Source organism: Ornithorhynchus anatinus, chromosome X1 (genome assembly GCF_004115215.2).
Source record: "Ornithorhynchus anatinus isolate Pmale09 chromosome X1, mOrnAna1.pri.v4, whole genome shotgun sequence".
Classification (NCBI taxonomy): Eukaryota; Metazoa; Chordata; class Mammalia; order Monotremata; family Ornithorhynchidae; genus Ornithorhynchus; species Ornithorhynchus anatinus.
In genome coordinates, this window is record NC_041749.1 from 42964722 (window position 1) to 42979850 (window position 15129).

General features: G+C 46.2%; 1 protein-coding gene and 1 non-coding gene across 3 annotated transcripts in view; one reads left to right on the forward strand and one right to left on the reverse strand.

The window, feature by feature from the left end:
• Positions 1-15129, reverse strand: part of FSTL4 (follistatin like 4) — a 661388-nt gene that overhangs the window by 513256 nt on the left and 133003 nt on the right. The window lies entirely within an intron of this gene.
• On the forward strand, positions 10987-11124 carry LOC114807184. Its single transcript, XR_003755237.1, has one exon. It is a non-coding gene; the product is annotated as a small nucleolar RNA SNORA7 (small nucleolar RNA).

Here is a 15129-nt window from a genome sequence, read left to right on the forward strand (position 1 = left end):
GGTCCATCCATCGTTCTGCTTCTCGGATCAATTTTCTCAAAATAATAATAATGTTGGTATTTGTTAAGCGCTTACTAGGTGCCGAGCACTGTTCTAAGCGCTGGGGGAGATACAGGGTAATCAGGTTGTCCCATGTGGGGCTCACACACTTTTAATCCCCATTTTACAGATGAGGGAACTGAGGCACAGAGAAGTTAAGTGACTTGCCCACAGTCACAAGCTGACAAGTAGCAGAGCCGGGAGTCAAACTCATGACCTCTGACTCCGAAGCCCGGGATTCGGTTCACTCCTCAAGAACCCGCTGTGGTTGCACATCCACCTCTGCATCAAACAAAACTCTCATCATCGGCTTCAAAACATTCAATCACCTTGGCCCCTCCTTCCTTACCTCTCTGATCTCCCACGGCTACCCAGCCCACTCACTTCGCTCCTCATATGCCAACCCACTCATTGTACTTCGATCTCATCTATCTCACCACCAACCTCTCGCCTACGTCTTACGTCTGGCTGGAACACCCTCTTTCTTCATATCCTACAGACTATCGCTCTCCCCACCTTCAAAGCCTTACTAAAAGCACATTTCCAAGAGACCTTCCCTGACTAAGCCCTCCTTTCCTCTTCTCCCACTCCCTTCTGCGGTGCTCTTGGGTGTACTTGGATGTACACCCTTTATTCACCTCTTCCTCAGCCTCACAGTGATAATGTACATATTCATAGTTTATCTATACTAATGCCTTTCTCCCCATCTAGACTGTAAGCTCATTATGGGCAGGGAACATGCCTCCCAACTCTATTACATTGTACTCTCCCAAGTGCTTAGTACAGTGCTCTGTACAAAGTAAGTGCTCAATACAATTGATTAACTGAAAGCTCCTTGAAGGCAAGGATCATGCCAACTGACTGCATTGTACTCTCCCAAGTTAACTGGGGTATCTGTTAACTGTGATATTTGTTAAGCACTAATGTGCCAGGCACCGAACTGAGCGCCGAAGTGGATACAAGCAAATCGGGTTGGACGCCGTCCCTGTCCTGCATGAGGTTCACAGTCTTAATCCCCATTTTATGGATAAACAGGCACAGAGAAGTTAAGCAACTTTCCCAAGGCCACGCAGCAGACAAGTGGCACAGCCAGGAGTGGAACCCATGACTTTCTGACTCCCAGACCCGTGCTCTATCCACTATGCCATGCTGCTTTGTATAGTGCTAATTAAATGACTGATTGATTGGATAAAACATACAGTAGGGGGCCAGAATTTGGAGTCCAAAACCCAATTAGGAAGAATAGAAAGGCTATTTGTTCCCCTCCTCTTCACCTTCCCCTACCTCTTGTGCTTTTCAGTACATTTATACTACTTGTCAGTGAGAGCGAATTTCTGCATAATAGAATTTGACAGCCTGGAATAGTGCTGCTTCTCTCCCTAGTACATAATATTTACGAGAAAATCTCCAGAAAACAACATCAGGATCACAGCCACGCATAGCATTTTCGAAAATTCCCTAGTGCAAAGCAAACGCAGTTTCTTTTTAAAGTTACCATTTTTGAACCACTGCTCACAAGTTTGGTCAAATGCAAATGCATTTATCTTCCTCAAAAAGCTGGCTTCAATCTCCCAGAAATGAAGATGAGATTCTTCATAAGCAGTTGACTGCTTTTTTCATTGTTATCATCATCAATAAAGCACTGTACTAGTTGGGTTGAGAGTTTTGACAGGTAGCCTCTAATTTTACCCCTGCGCAATTTTTTTTCGGAACTACTGTCATTACAAGGAAAAGATTCTTCATTTCCCAATCAAATTAGTTTCTTTTTAATGGCCTTGAAGCTGAAATTGAAATCCAAATCAAGAAAAATGTACCACAGCTTCCCTTTGTATTGCATTGTTTGCACAATAGAAGCTGTTAAAAGTTGTTAATTAATGATGATATTTGTTAAGCGCTTACTGTGTGCCAAGCACTGTTCTAAGCACTGGGGTAGATACAAGGTAATCAGGTTGTCCCACGCGGGGCTCAGAGTCTTAATCCCCATTTTACAGATGAGGTAACTGAGGCACAGAGAAGTTAAGTGACTTGCCCAAAGTCACAGGGCTGACAAGAGCAGAGCCGGGATTAAAACCCATGACCTCTGACTCCCAAGCCCAGGCTCTTTCCATTGAGCCATGCTGCTTCTCTATCCTACTGACCAACGTGTGATATTCCCAGTTTAAAAAGTCACTACCTAACACTTGAAAAGTAGATGTAACTGAAAAAAATTATAGTAAGAAGTCCAGTATCATAACACACCACTAAATATAATTCTTTTCTGTAAACCTGGGCAAAAATATATTAAAAAAAAAGATTTTCCCAAGAGGAAGCTTAAGGTACTGGAAACGTTCTTGGGAAGACTTGATGGGGAAGGTTAGATAATAGGAGGGCTATGAATATGGGGAGAGCTGTGGGCTGCCTAATGTAGGGAGGAAAGGAAGAAGGGAATGCTAAGTTGGGAGAACAGCATGAAAGAAGAGGTGTTGGCAGGAGAGTTGAGAGCAAGGTTCAGCTAGAAGGTTGGCTTAGGAGAAATGAAGAAAGTGGGTTAATGAATAGAACAGATAGATAAGGTGAGGTCAGGTGGTAGAGAGCGTTGAAGCCAACATCACTTTTAGAACTGAACCACCAGTTTAGTTTGAAGACCTGTTTAGGGACCAAGACAAAGCAAAACTGTGTTTTTCTCATGGAAATCCCTTTTTTTAAAATGGTATTTGTTAAGTGCTTACTATGTGTCAGGTACTGTGCTTAGCAGTAAATGCAAGATAATCAGGTCGGACACAGTTCCTGTCCCACATGGGGCTCACATTCTAAACTGGAGAAAGGAAGATTTAATCCCCACTTTACAGTGAGGTAACTGGGGCACAGATAAGTTAAATAACTTGCCCAAGGTCACGCAACAGGCAAGTAATAGATTTTCCAAGTAACAATTCCTTTTATTCATTTGCATTTTTTAAGGGAGAAATGGATCCAAATACTTGGCCTGGAAAAACAGTCAGTCCATCTCTCTCTAGAAGCAAATATCACCTCGATGAGTAGGGGTGAGGTTTCTTTATGGGAAGGCAGGAGGATTTTCATTGCAAATTAAGTGTGGAGCGAATTCAGTTGAGTTCAGGCAAAGATACTATGATACCCAGCCTGCCCTTAATGCAATTCATAAGCACTTGGAGGTGAAGCTTGTAGCAAAAGGACATAAATAGATGAACGTATATTAATGTCTCAACTGCTCCGATCGCTCCACCCATAATTCTCTGTTTTCACTGACCATCTCATGCTTTTCACTACAACCCACACTTGATGTAACTGGATACCTCCTATTTAACTCTCTTCAGTGCCATCACGTGGGAGTGATTACCCATTGCCAATGGTGGAATTTGATTATTTGTGGTGCTATCGAGTTTTGAATTCTCCAACACAATGCTTCCACACCTTCCCCTTCAGAATGATTGAGCACAGATGGTCAGTATAATGTTAAACAGAATTAGCCAACAATCCCCCAGGCTGAAAATGTCCCTGCATTTTCTCAAGTGCTTGGGACCGCTTGCTATCTATCCAGACAATTATCTAGCATTTATGGTGGGGAGTATTGTGTCAACAATACAACGGCCCAAATAAAACCATATCTTAGGGGGAGACCTCTCAGTTATAGGGGGAAAGAAGGAGCAAAAAAATGATGAGTTAAGACGTTTCTCATTTAAGGAAACTGGAAAGTTTCCAAAGGATTGGGATCCACTGTCTTTCACATCTGTCCTAGGAGAGAGGTGTGTGGCAACCAAGTAACTTCCTAAGTCTCCCACCATTTCTATGTCAGTTTATCTCCATCCTCTAATTTCTGGTTTCTACTGGAACCTCCTCGTGAAATGACCATTGAGATTCAGCACTTCTAAATACAGAATTCCATGTGACCTGTATCTGCGATTCTCAATGGGCTGAGGAGCTTTATTTTGGAGGACAGCAGCATTCATATTTGTGTTGTAATAGCAGTATTGATTAAGCCTCCAATTGGAGTGGTGCAAATAAACAAAAAAGGACAAGTTTCCTGCCCACAAGGACCTTAACTCTAATAAGATAAACATAAAAAGAGATTTACAACTAAAGAGATCAAAAGAAATGATTACACAGATATCTTCATATGAGCGCTAAGGAAGATGCAAATGAGTCCATAGATGCTGGAGTTGGCTGAAGGGATACTAAGACTTAGGGTATTGGAAAATCAACAGGGGAAGGTTCGGCAGAGGAGGCGGGATTTGAGGAGGGATTTGAATGTAGGGAGAATGAGATGGTTGATCTGATGTGGGTAAGGAGGGAGTTCCAAGTTGGGGAATAAGGGAGTGAGGGAACACAAGTGGGAGAATCAGGAGTGTCAGGAGCAAGGCATGTCTAGAAGGTTCGTTTAGGAGGAGCAAAGATAGAGAACTGAGGAAGAGCAAAAGAAGAGAGCAGAAAGGCAAGGAAGGGCCAGATAGTAGAGAGTCTTGAAGCTGATTGGGATGAAAAGCGGTCTGGCCTAGTGGATAGAGTACAGTCCTGGGAGTCAGAAGGACCTGGGTTCTAATCCTGGCTCTGCCACTTGTCTGCTGTGTAAGCTTGGGCAACTCACTTCACTTCTCTGTGCCTCAGTTATCTCAACTGTAAAACAGGGATTGAGACTGTGAGCCCCACATGGGACAGGGATTGTGTCCGACCTGATTTGCTTATATCCAACCCAGCACTCAGTACAGTGCTTGGCATATAGTAAGCACTTAGATACCACAATTATTATTATAAGTTTGTGTTTGTTGTGGAGAGGCAGTAAGGGGTTTTGAGAATATGAGAGATGGGGGTCAAACCACATTTCAGTAATATGCAGCTGAGTTCAGTACAGATTGGAGTGGGGAGAGGCTGGAGGTCAGAAGGCTAGTGAGGAAGGAAATGGAATCATCTGTTCTCTGAATTTTAAGTAAATGTGGTTTCAATGTCTGACAAAAGAATTCACACTGAGCACAAGTGTATTAAGACATCATTCAGTGAACACTTCTGCTTGAACCTCGACATATACTGACTGCCCAGCGTACCAATTCTGCTCCAATTAATGCTGCAAATGTTGCCAGTGAATGTGGCTCGATCAATCGTAGTTATTCAGTACTTGCTAGGTGCAAAACACCGTACTAAGGAGAGTACAATGCAAAGAGATGGTAAACTCATTCTCTGCCCGCAAAGAGCTTATAGTCTAGAGGGTGAGACAGACATTAATATAAATTACAGATATGCATATAAGTGAGAAGGAGTTCCAGGTCAGAGAGAGAACATGGGCAAGGTGATGGAAGCAAAATAAGCTCAACTTTAGGAATCCTACCTATTACCCTTGCAAATATGTGGGACTACCAAAAAAAAAAAAATCAGGGAACAATATAGGCCTCATTCTTCTCAATAAAGTGTAAGAACAAGACTTTGCTTGAACACATGACCTTAAGGGAACTAAATATATTTGCACATGCACAGATATTGTCTTATGTGCATATTTACATTTGTGTATATTTACTGATCTAGAGGATTCGAGTTTTAAATCCCCACATTTCAAACAACATTAAAATGATTTAGCCCTCCTAAAATGCTAATCCCCTGTATTCTTGCCTTGTGAAAATTTGGGTATGATTTGGGCTGCAGATAAAACATTGATCCACTTCAAAATCCTAATCTTCCCTTCAAAGGGGTATTACTGAAGTTGAGAACACTTGGGCAATTTAAAATCTCTGTTTACACAAGGGATGGATGACAAGCCCCAGAGGATCGATAGAAGGGTGTATAATATTTTTTTTCCCCCAAAACCATCTGACTCAGCTGTCAGGCTGACACTGATTACCAAGGACTATGTTTACACAGGACTATTCCCTCCCAGTAATAATATACTGTGGTTTGTCTGTCTTTTATTGAATTGGTTCACAATAATAATGGTATTTGTTAAGCACTTAATATGTGCCAGGCACTGTACTAAGGTCTGAGGTGGATACAGGCAAATTGGGTTGGACACAGTCCCTGTCCCACACGGGACTTACACTCTCAATCCCCATTTTACAGATGAGGGAACTTAGGCCCAGTGAAGTGAAGTGACTTGCCCAAGGTCACACAGCAGACAAGTTGCCGAGCCGCGTTTAGAACCCACAACCTTCTGACTCCCAGGCCCATGCCTTATCCACCCCATTCTGCTTCTCTTTCCAAGAATATCCACACCCCTTCCTACTATCCCTGATCCCTCCTGGGGGTAAAGGCAGTGTCTGAGTCGTTATCCTTGTACCTGTACTTTTCTCCAACAGTTAGTACAGTGCTTGTCACCGATTCAGGAGTGATCTCCCCAAAATCTTCCCTGCACCTCTCCAGTCCCTCCCCTCTCCTGCCCCTTCAACTCTCCTATCATTCCCAGCAGTATCTCTAGAAGAGATCTCCTGCATTCTCTCAAAATCTGCCCCCTCCACCTGCACCTCTGGTGCATTGTACTCTCCCAAGTGCTTAGTACAGTGCTCTGCACACAGTAAGCACTCAGTAAACTTGAATGACTGATGAAAAGCCCTAACTGCTTTTTACTGCCTCCTTTTTCTTGGTCTTCACGATGCACAGTTCAAGGAGAGGCAAAGCCTCTCGTGATTTCTGGCCTCCAGGCAGAAAAGAACAGTGCTTTCCCCAAGCCCACTGCTATGAAACTACCATCTGTGACTTGGCTTCACCATGACTTCAGAATTTCAGAATGTTTTTCTGTCTCTGAGGGCTAAATTTGCTTCTTTTCAGCTTTCCATTCAGGAGCTGCTTGAATAATGCTCACAATCTAAATGGGAAAGACCAGACACATTGGACAGTGAGAATAAGCAACAGACAACACGGATCATGAACAAAAAGGGCCACTTAAAGCATTCAGAAGTTCAAATGAACAACGTTAAAACAAGTAACTAAGGCAGTACTTGGACGGAGCAGTCATCTGGCCCATGATTCTAAAGTTTGAGAACCTTCTAAAGGTTTTTCTGGGCTTCACTCCCATGAAGCTTGGCAGAAGGGAGTGAAAGGCTGGGTCAGGGCACGTCCAGCAACCCTAAGGGTGAGGAGGCTTTGCCTTTCTGATGATGATGATGGCGATATTTGTTAAGTGCTTACAATATGCCAAGCACTGTTCTAAGTACCAAAGAGATACAAGCTAATCAGGTTGGACACCGACTCTTTCCCACATGGGGCTCACAGTCTTAATCCCTATTTTACAGATGAGGTAACTGAGGCCCAGAGAAGTGAAGCGACTTACTGAAGGTCACACAGCACACACAGGGCTGAGCCGGGGTTAGAACCCAGGTCCTCCTCACTCCCAGCCCTGGGCTCAATCCACTAAGTCGGGCTGCTTCTCCCAATGGATTGTGCTTTCTGCAGTGGGAAGGGCTTCACTCTGAAAACAGTTGGTGGGTAAGGTGGGCTGGTCTGGACAGCAGATGGCTTCAGATAGCACTGGGGGCTTCAATGGCACCACAGGTCTTCAGACTGTTTGTCATTTTCTGAACATTCATTTGCATACTAACACAATTGATATTTGCCGACATTTACAATAGGTGCACCTTGAAATATGGTACGGAAGAGTGGCACAGCTGCCATGGGAAACGAGGTCCTGCGGGTGTTCTCTGCACTCAAACCGTGCCCACTTTTCGATTCCCAGATTGCCGAGCCCCACCTGTCTCAACCGTTCATTGGTCCAGGGACCACAAGGTGACGGTGGAAGAATCGGAGACCTGAGCCCAAGTACTCTGGGCTAACTACTCCTCAACCCTAGCTACTACTGCTTCTCTCTCCCTTAAAGGATCAGAAGCTTACACAGATATTAGACCAACAGAGAGGTCGTTATTGTTAACCGCTGAACTGGCAGAGGGATGGGGGCTCTTGTATTGGATGGTCAGGCCCCGTGCCCTCTCCCTCCCTTCTTGTTCTATATCCTGGTCTCTCCCTCTGCCCGCTACAAACTTCCCATCCCCATCCACCTCACACCTCTCCCTTCTATTCCTGCCCCACAATGTCCTGGGACCCTTCTCTCCACAGCTCATCTGCTCTGGTTTGTGGAATCCTCACTCCAGGGTGGACAAACTCCCATTCATCCTTGACCCATTTCTGGCCAATTGATTCCTCCTCTTCTTCTTCCTCATGACTACCTGGCTCTTGCCTGAAAGCTCTATTCCACTGGGGTATGGGGGGAGGGAGAGGTGTGTGTATGTATGTATTGGGCAGGGGGAAGGGAGTTGTGTGTGCGCGTGCATACACGTGTGTGTGTGTGTGTGTGTGTGTGTGTGAGAGAGAGAGAGAGCTCTCTCTCTCAGGAAAGGAGAAGTTGTTGACTTGTTCCTTGCTCAAAATCATTTTCACTCTCTCACCCCCTTCTTTCACCATCACTTCCTTTGAATCCCACATCACCCAACTAATCCACCCTCTCCCACTTTTAGTTGCTGGCAACTACAGTCCACCTGGTCTCTGGTCTCATTTCTGTATTGCTGACTGACTTGGAAGCCTCTCGCCTTCCTACTTGCACTCTGATCCTAGAGGATTTCAACCTCCAAAGTGTTGAACCTTCCAACTTCCCAGCCATCCGTTTCCACTCATTTCTTGATTCTGCCAACCTCCTGCTTCACCCACCCCAGACACGTCAGTGTGAGCACACTTGATTTAATCTTCTTGAAACCCTGAACCCTCTCTAACCTAACCAACTCTGAATAATCACAACCGGATCACCATCTTTACCCTGCCACCTGACCTCAAACTGTGACCTCCATTCTCTGGCTCCACTCTTATCCCAAACTCTCTTCACCCCATCTAATCCTCCCACTCTTGATCAATCCGTCATATTTATTGAATACTTATTGTGTGCAGAGCACCATGCTAAGCACTGAGGAGAGTACAACAGAAAGACATATTCCCTGCCCACAGTGAGCGGACAGTCTAGAGGACTGGATGGGAAAATAATAATTAATGATGACAATAACAATAACTGTGGTATTTGTTAAGTGCTTACTATGTGCCAGGCACCATACTAAGCGCTGGGATGGATACAAGCAAATCGGGTTGGACACAGTCCCCGGCCCGCAGAGGGCTCGCAATCTTAATCCCCATTTTACAGACGATGTAACTGAGGCACAGAGAAGTTAAGTGACTTGGCCAAGACTACAAAGCAGACAAGTGGTTGAGCAGGGATTAGAACCCATGACCTTCTGACTTCCAGGCCCGTGCTCTATCCACTACACCACGTTGCTGCCTCTGCATCAATCCTGACTTCCTGGCCCCAGTCTCCCTTCACTGTCCACCCACCACCTACCAACTCCTAGCCCCAGTTACCTCACATTCCACTTTCTCCACTCCTGTGCCCGTGCAGCTAAGCTCCAGGCACCAGCCCGAACTTCTGCAAGGGCAAATTATCTTAGACAGAGTTGTGTTATGAGAGTTGTGCATGTTCCAAGTATTCAAAAGTTCTGTTCCAGCTTGCCAAGTGAGTTACAGAGAAGGAAAGGAGGAGCTCCATTTCCCAGGAAGCGGAAATTCTGCACTCTTGGAGTGTCTGCTTGATATGGGGAGGAATGGGCCATCACTAGAAAATTTTGAGGAGTGGGGAGATGTGGGCAAAGTAGCTTGGCCTAGTGGAAAGAGCACAGGCCTGGGAGTCAGAGGACCTGAGCTCTAATCCCAGCTTTACCCTTTGCCTGCTGCGTGACAGATCACTTCACTTCTCTGTGTCTCTGTACTCCTGTTCCCCCTCCTACTTAGACTGTGATCCCCAGTGTGGGGCAGGGACCATGTACAATCTAATTAACCTGTGTCTATCCAAGCCCTCGGAACTGTTGAACACATAGTAAACTTTAGCAAACCATAAAAAACCCCAATGTTTTAGAAAAATGATCCGAACAGGAGGGTAAATCAAGAGAGGAGAGACTGGAGGCAGGAATGGAGGTGGGACTGGGGGTTGGGGCCTAGTTCTGCCATCTGTCTGTTGTCTGCTCTACGGCATGTCACTTTAGTCCGTCTTGATTCCCTCATCTGTAAAATGGGGATAATGATGTTCATCCCTCTCTACCTCAAGCTGAGAAGTGAGAAAAATAATGTCCAAAGTGCTTTGGAAAAATCAAAGTGCTGTACAAATTGAAGCTATTAGCATAGAGCAACAATTTATAAGGAGAATGATAGTTCTTCATCCTCCTTGCTTGGGTCCAGAAGGAATTAAAGGGGGCCGCGCTGAGACCATGGATCACCGCTCCCATTCCTAAAGCAAAGCATTCTGGGTTGGAAAATGTTATTGGCATTGAGGGAGATATTTGGGGCTAAAAACAGTAAAGGGATGAACAAAAATACAATAACGTGCTCTGGGAATACCAGCTCCATCTGCCCAAAGAAAAAGAATGTGTACTTAGCGTGATTTAGCACACTGTACACCAGATTCTAAACGATAAACCCACCACCGTCTGAGGACCTTCGATCGTTACCGACCCTATGCTTTAGTCTCATAGTTGCTGATTGTACTGCCAGCTGGTACCGCAGTGTTCCAAGAACTCTGTGGGAAAGACCAGCACAAGGTAGAGAAGAAGCAACCAAAATTGAATGCGTCTCCTACACATAAAGATCTCTGATGAAGCGGTCTGCTCTCTTTTTCCTTATCTCTCTGCTGTTCCACTCATCCCCTCAATCCCACCCTATAATCATAAAGTAGCCTGGACAGACTCTTCTCAGTTGTAGTAGGTCCCTCTCTTTTCCCCTTATTTCAGTGCCCTTTTATTCCCGTAATAACAATATCACCACTATTAAGTCCTTTCTCTATGCCAACCACTGCACTGAGCACTAGGGCAGATGCAAGACAAGCAGTCCGGACAGACTTCCCGCCCCACACAGGGCCCACAGTGGGAGAGAAAAGGCATTCAATCTCCATTTTATGGAGGAGGAAACTGAGGCATAGAGAAGGTAAGCAATGCCCAAGGTTACACAGTACGCCCCCTCTCAGGGTCGTACCTGGAGAGTTTCCAGTATTCTCCCGGTAGCGGCTCCGGGAGGCAGAGTCAAGCAGAGGCCTACCCATTCTATTCCTAGCTTGGGCAGTGGCTAGCGAGTGGAAGGCAAACTGCTACAGGTCAGGACTCACCCGTGCTGGATAGCAGAGGCATGGGACAGAGTCAAGGGCAGAGACTCGAGTTTACTGCGCGGAAGGCGGCAATGGCTAACCACTTGCGAATTTTTACCAAGAAAACTCTACGGATACGCTACCAGAATGACTGCAGATGGGAGAGGAGGGTGTTCTTGGAGAGATGTGTCCGTGATGTCGTTACGGGTCGGAAACGACTCGACGGCATAAGACAAGACATAATAGGCAAGTGGCAGAGCTGGGACTAGATCCTTGAGGGCAGGAATTGTGTCTCCCAACTCTACTGTGTTGTATTTTTCCAAATCCTAAGGACAGTGCTCTGCATATAGTAAGCACTCTAAAAACCACCATGGATTATTATTATTAGTGATGATAATAATATCTTTTAAGCACTTTACTATGTTCCATTCATTCATTCATTTATTCAATAGTATTTATTGAGCGCTTACTATGTGCAGAGCACTGTACTAAGCGCTTGGGATGAACAAGTCGGCAACAGATAGAGACAGTCCCTGCCGTTTGACGGGCTTACAGTCTAATCGGGGGAGACGGACAGACAAGAACAATGGCACTAAACAGCGTCAAGGGGAAGAACATCTCGTAAAAACAACGGCAACTAAATAGAATCAAGGCGATGTACAATTCATTAACAAAATAAATAGGGTAACGAAAATATATACAGTTGAGCGGACAAGTACAGTGCTGTGGGGATGGGAAGGGAGAGGTGGAGGAGCAGAGGGAAAAGGGGAAAATGAGGCTTTAGCTGCGGAGAGATAAAGGGGGGATGGCAGAGGGAGTAGAGGGGGAAGAGGAGCTCAGTCTGGGAACGCCTCTTGGAGGAGGTGATTTTTAAGTAGGGTTTTGAAGAGGGAAAGAGAATCAGTTTGGCGGAGGTGAGGAGGGAGGGCGTTCCAGGACCGCGGGAGGACGTGACCCGGGGGTCGACGGCGGGACAGGCGAGACCGAGGGACGGTGAGGAGGTGGGCGGCAGAGGAGGGGAGCGTGCGGGGTGGGCGGTAGAAAGAGAGAAGGGAGGAGAGGTAGGAAGGGGCAAGGTGATGGAGAGCCTTGAAGCCTAGAGTGAGGAGTTTTTGTTTGGAGCGGAGGTCGATAGGCAACCACTGGAGTTGTTTAAGAAGGGGAGTGACATGCCCAGATCGTTTCTGCAGGAAGACGAGCCGGGCAGCGGAGTGAAGAATAGACCGGAGCGGGGCGAGAGAGGAGGAAGGGAGGTCAGAGAGAAGGCTGACACAGTAGTCTAGCCGGGATATAACGAGAGCCCGTAACAGTAAGGTAGCCGTTTGGGTGGAGAGGAAAGGGCGGATCTTGGCGATATTGTAGAGGTGAAACCGGCAGGTCTTGGTAACGGATAGGATGTGTGGGGTGAACGAGAGGGACGAGTCAAGGATGACACCGAGATCGCGGGCCTGCGGGACGGGAAGGATGGTCGTGCCATCCACGGTGATGGAGAAGTCTGGGAGCGGACCGGGCTTGGGAGGGAAGATGAGGAGCTCAGTCTCGCTCATGTTGAGTTTTAGGTGGCGGGCCGACATCCAGGTGGAGACGTCCCGGAGGCAGGAGGAGATGCGAGCCTGAAGGGAGGGGGAGAGGACAGGGGCGGAGATGTAGATCTGCGTGTCATCTGCGTAGAGATGGTAGTCAAAGCCGTGAGAGCGGATGAGTTCACCGAGGGAGTGAGTGTAAATGGAGAACAGAAGAGGGCCAAGAACTGACCCTTGAGGAACTCCAACAGTTAAAGGATGGGAGGGGGAGGAGGCGCCAGCGAAGGAGACCGAGAATGACCGGCCAGAGAGGTAAGAGGAGAACCAGGAGAGGACAGAGTCCGTGAAGCCAAGGTGAGATAAGGTATGGAGGAGGAGGGGATGGTCGACAGTGTCAAAGGCAGCAGAGAGGTCAAGGAGGATCAGAATGGAGTAGGAGCCATTGGATTTGGCAAGAAGGAGGTCACGGGTAACCTTAGAGAGAGCAGTCTCGGTAGAGTGGAGGGGACGGAAGCCAGATTGGAGGGGGTCTAGGAGAGAATGGGAGTTAAGGAATTCTAGGCATCGACTGTAGACGACTCGTTCTAAAATTTTGGAAAGGAAGGGTAGTAGGGAGATAGGATGATAACTGGAGGGGGAAGTACCAAGGGCTGGGGTGGATACAAGCAAATCAGGTTGGACACAGTCCCTGTCCCATGTAGGGCTCACAGTCTCAATCCCCATTTTACAGATGAGGTGCCTGAGACCCAGAGAAGTGAAGTGACTTGAAGTAAATCTGATCCACAATGAGTCACTGAACTGTGGGGTAAAATGGGAAAATTGTGGGAAGGCCTGCTGGGGTTAGACCATCAGCAGAGAAGGTCTCCGACCAAAGAAGTACCTAGGGCATCTCAAAAGCGAACAGGCTCCGGAACGCTGGCAAGAGCTGGGTAACGTAAACAGCCAGGCAGAGACCGCAACGGCTATCGAGGCAGGTTCCTGCAGGTCCATGGTGCCAGGCATTAGCATTGGCACAATACTGTGGTCCCTTTGGCCACTAAATAGGTTTTGAGCATTCAGTGAGTGCACGCACCTCTGTCCTCCAACTCTTTGTTGTATCCACTCTCCTAGGATGGGACACACCATAATGATAATAATGATTTTAAAATATTAATAGTATTTGTTAAGGACATGGGTGCCGAGCACTGTACTAAGCTCTGGGGTAGATATGAGGCAATCAGAAGAGACAGAGTCCTTGTCCCACATGGGATTCACAGTCAAAGGAGAACAGGTATTGAATCCCCATTTTAAGGATGAGGAAACTGAGGTGCAGAGAATTGATGGTATTCATTGAATGCTTACTGGAGTATGTCTTTGGGAAAGTACAATACAGAGTTGGTAGACATGTTCCTTGCCCACAACGAGCTCACAGTCTAGAAAAGTAAAGTGGCTTCCCCAAGGTCACGAAGCAAAGCAAGCGGTGGAGCCGGGATTAGAACCTAAGTCCTCCGACTCCCAGACCCCTGGCTCTTTCCATTGGGCCACACTGCTTTTGACTTTCATCTTCACGGTACAAAACGCACCTTCTAACAGCTAACATCCTTTTTTATTTCTTACCTCGGACCATTCCTTCTGGGGAGGGCCGCTCAATACCCAAGACCTGAGGCAGCAGCAGCCGTAGTGTATGCTATATTTTATAATTTATATTGTTGGGTAGACATTAATATCAGTGTCTCTTTCCCCTCTAGACTGTAAGCTCCTTTTGGGCAGGGAACATATCTATCAACTCTATTATATGGTACTCTCCCAAGTGCTTAGTACAGTGCTCTGCACACAATAAGTGCTCAATAGAAACTATCAATTGATTAACAGCAGTAGGATACAGGCCTTATCCCGCAGATCAGTAGTCATGGTAATGGTAGTGGGTACTGGCTGCTCACACAAATGGCAGGGGACTGGAAAAGACTCTTTACTGAACTTTCATGGCAACTGTGGGAGAAATTCTCCCTCAGACGCACACTTATGGATACAACCAGCCGACTCACCCTTGGAACGAAGGACAACTCTCCAACTACCACCCAGTTAAATGCATGGGAGAGGATATCAGCAGCAAGATAGCACATCCCTTGCCCACAAGATGCTCACCAGCTAATGGGGGGGAAGTAGACCCTGAAAAGTAATAATTAGGAATAGAACATCGTACTTAGGGCCCTCAGGTCAGCGTCCAAGTGAATATCGAGGAGCTGTGCTTAATTGCACACTTTGCAATCTTACAAAAAGTGCTCAGTTTTATAAGACAAATGGGAGTTTTCCCTGATAGGAGTTAATTTGTCCTGGAACTTTTTTAAAAAAAATAGTATTTGTTAGTACTATAGACTGTAAGCTCGTCACGGGCAGGGAATGTCACTGTTTATTGTTGTACTTTCCCAAGTGCTAAGTACAGTGCACTGCACACAGTAAAGCTCTGTAAATGCAATTGAATGAAAGAATGAATAATATTCTAAGCAATGAAGT